At 39.9% G+C, this 7,500-nt stretch overlaps 8 non-coding genes across 8 annotated transcripts; all 8 read right to left on the minus strand.

Annotated features, from left to right (window-relative positions):
• Window positions 1-157: 157 nt before the first annotated feature.
• On the minus strand, window positions 158-230 carry TRNAR-UCG (transfer RNA arginine (anticodon UCG)). The gene has a single exon. It is a non-coding gene; the product is annotated as a tRNA-Arg (tRNA).
• Window positions 231-877: 647 nt separating this feature from the next.
• Window positions 878-950, minus strand: TRNAR-CCU (transfer RNA arginine (anticodon CCU)). Its single transcript has one exon. It is a non-coding gene; the product is annotated as a tRNA-Arg (tRNA).
• Window positions 951-1,745: 795 nt separating this feature from the next.
• Window positions 1,746-1,818, minus strand: TRNAR-UCG (transfer RNA arginine (anticodon UCG)). The gene has a single exon. It is a non-coding gene; the product is annotated as a tRNA-Arg (tRNA).
• A 647-nt stretch (window positions 1,819-2,465) lies between these two features.
• TRNAR-CCU (transfer RNA arginine (anticodon CCU)) lies at window positions 2,466-2,538 on the minus strand. Its single transcript has one exon. It is a non-coding gene; the product is annotated as a tRNA-Arg (tRNA).
• Window positions 2,539-3,333: 795 nt separating this feature from the next.
• Window positions 3,334-3,406, minus strand: TRNAR-UCG (transfer RNA arginine (anticodon UCG)). Its single transcript has one exon. It is a non-coding gene; the product is annotated as a tRNA-Arg (tRNA).
• A 1,515-nt stretch (window positions 3,407-4,921) lies between these two features.
• Window positions 4,922-4,994, minus strand: TRNAR-UCG (transfer RNA arginine (anticodon UCG)). Its single transcript has one exon. It is a non-coding gene; the product is annotated as a tRNA-Arg (tRNA).
• A 1,515-nt stretch (window positions 4,995-6,509) lies between these two features.
• On the minus strand, window positions 6,510-6,582 carry TRNAR-UCG (transfer RNA arginine (anticodon UCG)). The gene has a single exon. It is a non-coding gene; the product is annotated as a tRNA-Arg (tRNA).
• A 647-nt stretch (window positions 6,583-7,229) lies between these two features.
• Window positions 7,230-7,302, minus strand: TRNAR-CCU (transfer RNA arginine (anticodon CCU)). Its single transcript has one exon. It is a non-coding gene; the product is annotated as a tRNA-Arg (tRNA).
• Window positions 7,303-7,500: the final 198 nt, after the last annotated feature.

Genomic DNA, 7,500 nt, shown 5'->3' on the forward strand with positions numbered 1-7,500 from the left:
CACAAGTAGTTAGACTGAAGATGCAACCTGAATGAGTTTACAGTATGTACTCCACTTTATTAATGATTAGTACTGAGAAAGTGAGGACTACAAGAGTATTGGAAAATACTTTTTCCACTCTGAATGTAAAGCAGATTGTGTGACCATTGGCCAAAAACGACCACGAAGGGACTCGAACCCTCAGTCTTCTGATCCGAAGTCAGACGCCTTATCCATTAGGCCACGCGGTCTTCCGTCCACCTGAGGTGATTTTTATCATGTAGGTGGTATGCATGGATTGAGAACATATTATTGAAAGGTATTCAGGTTTACATCCCATAGTGTTCTTTCAGCTCTTTTCGCTGGAAGCACTTTTTTGGAATCTATATATTGAGAATTTTATGAGTACGATATGCTTTTGTTTTCCTTTTTTCATACAAACCTCTTTCCTCATGAGTTTAAAGCTCATTTGTATTCTCTACATAGCTCTGGAAGTTTCCAGACGTGGAGTGAAACTGTTTTGAAAGTAGTACAAATTGCTCCTTCCTGCATATGCTAATTTTTCACACTCACATAGGTTGTATACGTTTTATGTATCCTGGCTTGACCTATTCAAGTAGCTGAAAGCCTGTCACCACCTCTAGAAACAAGATTCACACCAATCCAATTCAAATCATTTTTTCCAAAGGAATATGTTCTGGCCGGTCGAAAATGCATCTCACAAAAATAGGCATTTAAAAATCTACTTTGCAGTTTCAGAACACTAACATGACTGTGAAGTGTACACAAGTAAAATGGGACCGTTTCAAAGTACCTAATCCCTCATAAACTTCTGAGAGGAAGCATGTAATAAATCTACCTAATATTCTGGAAAAGAAAGTGGGAGGATTTTTGTTATCACCTCAGATGGGACTCGAACCCACAATCGCTGGCTTAGGAGGCCAGTGCCTTATCCATTAGGCCACTGAGGCACACATGCATAGCACTTTTCTAGAGGCAATATTTAAATTTATTCTATGGTCAGACACCGGTGTGTGCACACAGGGCATTTCTCACTTCTCTCTATAAGTAAACTTCCCATTTTCATCCTCTTCCATCCCCGACTTTAACGCTCTCTTCTATGCTATAATGGAGACTTTGCAATTTTAGCAAGTGGAGAGAAATAGGAGAACCACTTTCGACTCCACACTTCTTCTTCACTTACTTCTTTTCTCAATATACTGGGCTTAGAAAATGGTATCAAGCCATCCTTATCATCAGTAGGACACGGAAAGAGGCACTAAGTCTCCTAACCAAGTTCAACCACACTCTGCAACTTAACCATTGCACTACAAATTAGGCAACGGGGGCATCAGCAAAGGCAGCCAATGTGCCGATCCTTTATACATTTTGTGTAGTACTTTTCTTACTCGGAGGCAAAATCAGCACTTTAACTGCCCAAATCATACAGATTTTACACATGTAGCACTCTATGCACACATAGGCACACACCTTGCAGTTCTTCTACACACACTTAAGCTAAAAACCCATTCTGTCACGTCAAAATTCTGCAAACCTATTACATATTCAGTGCGTCGGCATAGAAGCACTTTTTAATGCCACTAAAATGCACAAGTAGTTAGACTGAAGATGCAACCTGAATGAGTTTACAGTATGTACTCCACTTTATTAATGATTAGTACTGAGAAAGTGAGGACTACAAGAGTATTGGAAAATACTTTTTCCACTCTGAATGTAAAGCAGATTGTGTGACCATTGGCCAAAAACGACCACGAAGGGACTCGAACCCTCAATCTTCTGATCCGAAGTCAGACGCCTTATCCATTAGGCCACGCGGTCATCCGTCCACCTGAGAGGATTTTTATCATGTAGGTGGTATGCATGGATGGAGAACATATTATTGAAAGGTATTCAGGTTTACATCCCATAGTGTTCTTTCAGCTCTTTTCGCTGGAAGCACTTTTTTGGAATCTATATATTGAGAATTTTATGAGTACGATATGCTTTTGTTTTCCTTTTTCCATACAAACCTCTTTCCTCATGAGTTTAAAGCTCATTTGTATGCTCTACATAGCTCTGGACGTTTCCAGACGTGGAGTGAAACTGTTTTGAAAGTAGGACAAATTGCTCCTTCCTGCATATGCTAATTTTTCACACTCACATAGGTTGTATACATTTTATGTATCCTGGCTTGACCTATTCAAGTAGCTGAAAGCCTGTCACCACCTCTAGAAACAAGATTCACACCAATCCAATTCATATCATTTTTTCCAAAGGAATATGTTCTGGCCGGTCGAAAATGCATCTCACAGAAATAGGCATTTAAAAATATACTTTGCAGTTTCAGAACCCTAACATGACTGTGAAGTGTACACAAGTAAAACGGGACAGTTTCAAAGTACCTAATCCCTCATAAACTTCTGAGAGGAAGCATGTAATAAATCTACCTAATTTTCTGGAAAAGAAAGAGGCAGGATTTTTGTTATCACCTCAGATGGGACTCAAACCCACAATCCCTGGCTTAGGAGGCCAGTGCCTTATCCATTAGGCCACTGAGGCACACATGCATAGCTATTTTCTAGAGGCATTATTTAAATGTATTCTATGGTCAGACACCGGTGTGTGCACACAGGGCATTTCTCACTTCTCTCTATAAGTAAACTTCCCATTTTCATCCTCTTCCATCCCCGACTTTAACGCTCTCTTCTATGCTATAATGGAGACTTTGCAATTTTAGCAAGTGGAGAGAAATTGGAGAACCACTTTCGACTCCACACTTCTTCTTCACTTACTTCTTTTCTCAATATACTGGGCTAAGAAAATGGTATCAAGCCATCCTTATCATCAGTAGGACACGGAAAGAGGCACTAAGTCTCCTAACCAAGTTCAACCACACTCTGCAACTTAACCATTGCACTACAAATTAGACAACGGGGGCATCAGCAAAGGCAGCCAATGTGCCGATCCTTTATACATTTTGTGTAGTACTTTTCTTACTCGGAGGCAAAATCAGCACTTTAACTGCCCAAATCATACAGATTTTACACATGTAGTACTCTATGCACACATAGGCACACACCTTGCAGTTCTTCTACACACACTTAAGCTAAAAACCCATTCTGTCACGTCAAAATTCTGCAAACCTATTACATATTCAGTGCGTCGGCATAGAAGCACTTTTTAATGCCACTAAAATGGACAAGTAGTTAGACTGAAGATGCAACCTGAATGAGTTTACAGTATGTACTCCACTTTATTAATGATTAGTAATGAGAAAGTGAGGACTACAAGAGTATTGGAAAAGACTTTTTCCACTCTGAATGTAAAGCAGATTGTGTGACCATTGGCCAAAAACGACCACGAAGGGACTCGAACCCTCAATCTTCTGATCCGAAGTCAGACGCCTTATCCATTAGGCCACGCAGTCATCCGTCCACCTGAGATGATTTTTATCATGTAGGTGGTATGCATGGATGGAGAACATATTATTGAAAGGTATTCAGGTTTACATCCCATAGTGTTCTTTCAGCTCTTTTCGCTGGAAGCACTTTTTTGGAATCTATATATTGAGAATTTTATGAGTACGATATGCTTTTGTTTTCCTTTTTCCAAACAAACCTCTTTCCTCATGAGTTTAAAGCTCATTTGTATTCTCTACATAGCTCTGGAAGTTTCCAGACGTGGAGTGAAACTGTTTTGAAAGTAGGACAAATTGCTCCTTCCTGCATATGCTAATTTTTCACACTCACATAGGTTGTATAAGTTTTATGAATCCTGGCTTGACCTATTCAAGTAGCTGAAAGCCTGTCACCACCTCTAGAAACAAGATTCACACCAATCCAATTCAAATCATTTTTTCCAAAGGAATATGTTCTGGCCGGTCGAAAATGCATCTCACAAAAATAGGCATTTAAAAATATACTTTGCAGTTTCAGAACCCTAACATGACTGTGAAGTATACACAAGTAAAACGGGACAGTTTCAAAGTACCTAATCCCTCATAAACTTCTGAGAGGAAGCATGTAATAAATCTACCTAATTTTCTGGAAAAGAAAGAGCCAGGATTTTTGTTATCACCTCAGATGGGACTCAAACCCACAATCCCTGGCTTAGGAAGCCAGTGCCTTATCCATTAGGCCACTGAGGGACACATGCATAGCTCTTTTCTAGAGGCATTATTTAAAAGTATTCTATGGTCAGACACCGGTGTGTGCACACAGGGCATTTCTCACTTGTCTCTATAAGTAAACTTCCCATTTTCATCCTCTTCCATCCCCGACTTTAACGCTCTCTTCTATGCTATAATGGAGACTTTGCAATTTTAGCAAGTGGAGAGAAATTGGAGAACCACTTTCGACTCCACACTTCTTCTTCACTTACTTCTTTTCTCAATATACTGGGCTTAGAAAATGGTATCAAGCCATCCTTATCATCAGTAGGACACGGAAAGAGGCACTAAGTCTCCTAACCAAGTTCAACCACACTCTGCAACTTAACCACTGCACTACAAATTAGGCAACGGGGGCATCAGCAAAGGCAGCCAATGTGCCGATCCTTTATACATTTTGTGTAGTACTTTTCTTACTCGGAGGCAAAATCAGCACTTTAACTGCCCAAATCATACAGATTTTACACATGTAGCACTCTATGCACACATAGGCACACACCTTGCAGTTCTTCTACTCACACTTAAGCTAAAAACCCATTCTGTCACGTCAAAATTCTGCAAACCTATTACATATTCAGTGCGTCGGCATAGAAGCACTTTTTAATGCCACTAAAATGCACAAGTAGTTAGACTGAAGATGCAACCTGAATGAGTTTACAGTATGTACTCCACTTTATTAATGATTAGTACTGAGAAAGTGAGGACTACAAGAGTATTGGAAAATACTTTTTCCACTCTGAATGTAAAGCAGATTGTGTGACCATTGGCCAAAAACGACCACGAAGGGACTCGAACCCTCAATCTTCTGATCCGAAGTCAGACACCTTATCCATTAGGCCACGCGGTCATCCGTCCACCTGAGATGATTTTTATCATGTAGGTGGTATGCATGGATGGAGAACATATTATTGAAAGGTATTCAGGTTTACATCCCATAGTGTTCTTTCAGCTCTTTTCGCTGGAAGCACTTTTTTGGAATCTATATATTGAGAATTTTATGAGTACGATATTCTTTTGTTTTCCTTTTTCCATACAAACCTCTTTCCTCATGAGTTTAAAGCTCATTTGTATGCTCTACATAGCTCTGGACGTTTCCAGACGTGGAGTGAAACTGTTTTGAAAGTAGTACAAATTGCTCCTTCCTGCATATGCTAATTTTTCACACTCACATAGGTTGTATAAATTTTATGAATCCTGGCTTGACCTATTCAAGTAGCTGAAAGCCTGTCACCACCTCTAGAAACAAGATTCACACCAATCCAATTCAAATCATTTTTTCCAAAGGAATATGTTCTGGCCGGTCGAAAATGCATCTCACAAAAATAGGCATTTAAAAATATACTTTGCAGTTTCAGAACCCTAACATGACTGTGAAGTGTACACAAGTAAAACGGGACAGTTTCAAAGTACCTAATCCCTCATAAACTTCTGAGAGGAAGCATGTAATAAATCTACCTAATTTTCTGGAAAAGAAAGAGCCAGGATTTTTGTTATCACCTCAGATGGGACTCAAACCCACAATCCCTGGCTTAGGAAGCCAGTGCCTTATCCATTAGGCCACTGAGGCACACATGCATAGCTCTTTTCTAGAGGCATTATTTAAAAGTATTCTATGGTCAGACACCGGTGTGTGCACACAGGGCATTTCTCACTTCTCTCTATAAGTAAACTTCCCATTTTCATCCTCTTCCATCCCCGACTTTAACGCTCTCTTCTATGCTATAATGGAGACTTTGCAATTTTAGCAAGTGGAGAGAAATTGGAGAACCACTTTCGACTCCACACTTCTTCTTCACTTACTTCTTTTCTCAATATACTGGGCTTAGAAAATGGTATCAAGCCATCCTTATCATCAGTAGGACACGGAAAGAGGCACTAAGTCTCCTAACCAAGTTCAACCACACTCTGCAACTTAACCACTGCACTACAAATTAGGCAACGGGGGCATCAGCAAAGGCAGCCAATGTGCCGATCCTTTATACATTTTGTGTAGTACTTTTCTTACTCGGAGGCAAAATCAGCACTTTAACTGCCCAAATCATACAGATTTTACACATGTAGCACTCTATGCACACATAGGCACACACCTTGCAGTTCTTCTACTCACACTTAAGCTAAAAACCCATTCTGTCACGTCAAAATTCTGCAAACCTATTACATATTCAGTGCGTCGGCATAGAAGCACTTTTTAATGCCACTAAAATGCACTAGTAGTTAGACTGAAGATGCAACCTGAATGAGTTTACAGTATGTACTCCACTTTATTAATGATTAGTACTGAGAAAGTGAGGACTACAAGAGTATTGGAAAATACTTTTTCCACTCTGAATGTAAAGCAGATTGTGTGACCATTGGCCAAAAACGACCACGAAGGGACTCGAACCCTCAATCTTCTGATCCGAAGTCAGACGCCTTATCCATTAGGCCACGCGGTCATCCGTCCACCTGAGATGATTTTTATCATGTAGGTGGTATGCATGGATGGAGAACATATTATTGAAAGGTATTCAGGTTTACATCCCATAGTGTTCTTTCAGCTCTTTTCGCTGGAAGCACTTTTTTGGAATCTATATATTGAGAATTTTATGAGTACGATATGCTTTTGTTTTCCTTTTTCCATACAAACCTCTTTCCTCATGAGTTTAAAGCTCATTTGTATGCTCTACATAGCTCTGGACGTTTCCAGACGTGGAGTGAAACTGTTTTGAAAGTAGTACAAATTGCTCCTTCCTGCATATGCTAATTTTTCACACTCACATAGGTTGTATACATTTTATGAATCCTGGCTTGACCTATTCAAGTAGCTGAAAGCCTGTCACCACCTCTAGAAACAAGATTCACACCAATCCAATTCAAATCATTTTTTCCAGAGGAATATGTTCTGGCCGGTCGAAAATGCATCTCACAAAAATAGGCATTTAAAAATCTACTTTGCAGTTTCAGAACACTAACATGACTGTGAAGTGTACACAAGTAAAATGGGACCGTTTCAAAGTACCTAATCCCTCATAAACTTCTGAGAGGAAGCATGTAATAAATCTACCTAATATTCTGGAAAAGAAAGAGGGAGGATTTTTGTTATCACCTCAGATGGGACTTGAACCCACAATCCCTGGCTTAGGAGGCCAGTGCCTTATCCATTAGGCCACTGAGGCACACATGCATAACTCTTTTCTAGAGGCATTATTTAAATGTATTCTATGGTCAGACACCGGTGTGTGCACACAGGGCATTTCTCACTTCTCTCTATAAGTAAACTTCCCATTTTCCTCCTCTTCCATCCCCGACTTTAACGCTCTCTTCTATGCTATAATGGAGACTTTGCAATTTTAGCAAGTGGAGAGAACTTGGAG

Source organism: Triturus cristatus, chromosome 4_1, assembly GCF_964204655.1.
Source record: "Triturus cristatus chromosome 4_1, aTriCri1.1, whole genome shotgun sequence".
NCBI lineage: Eukaryota > Metazoa > Chordata > Amphibia > Caudata > Salamandridae > Triturus > Triturus cristatus.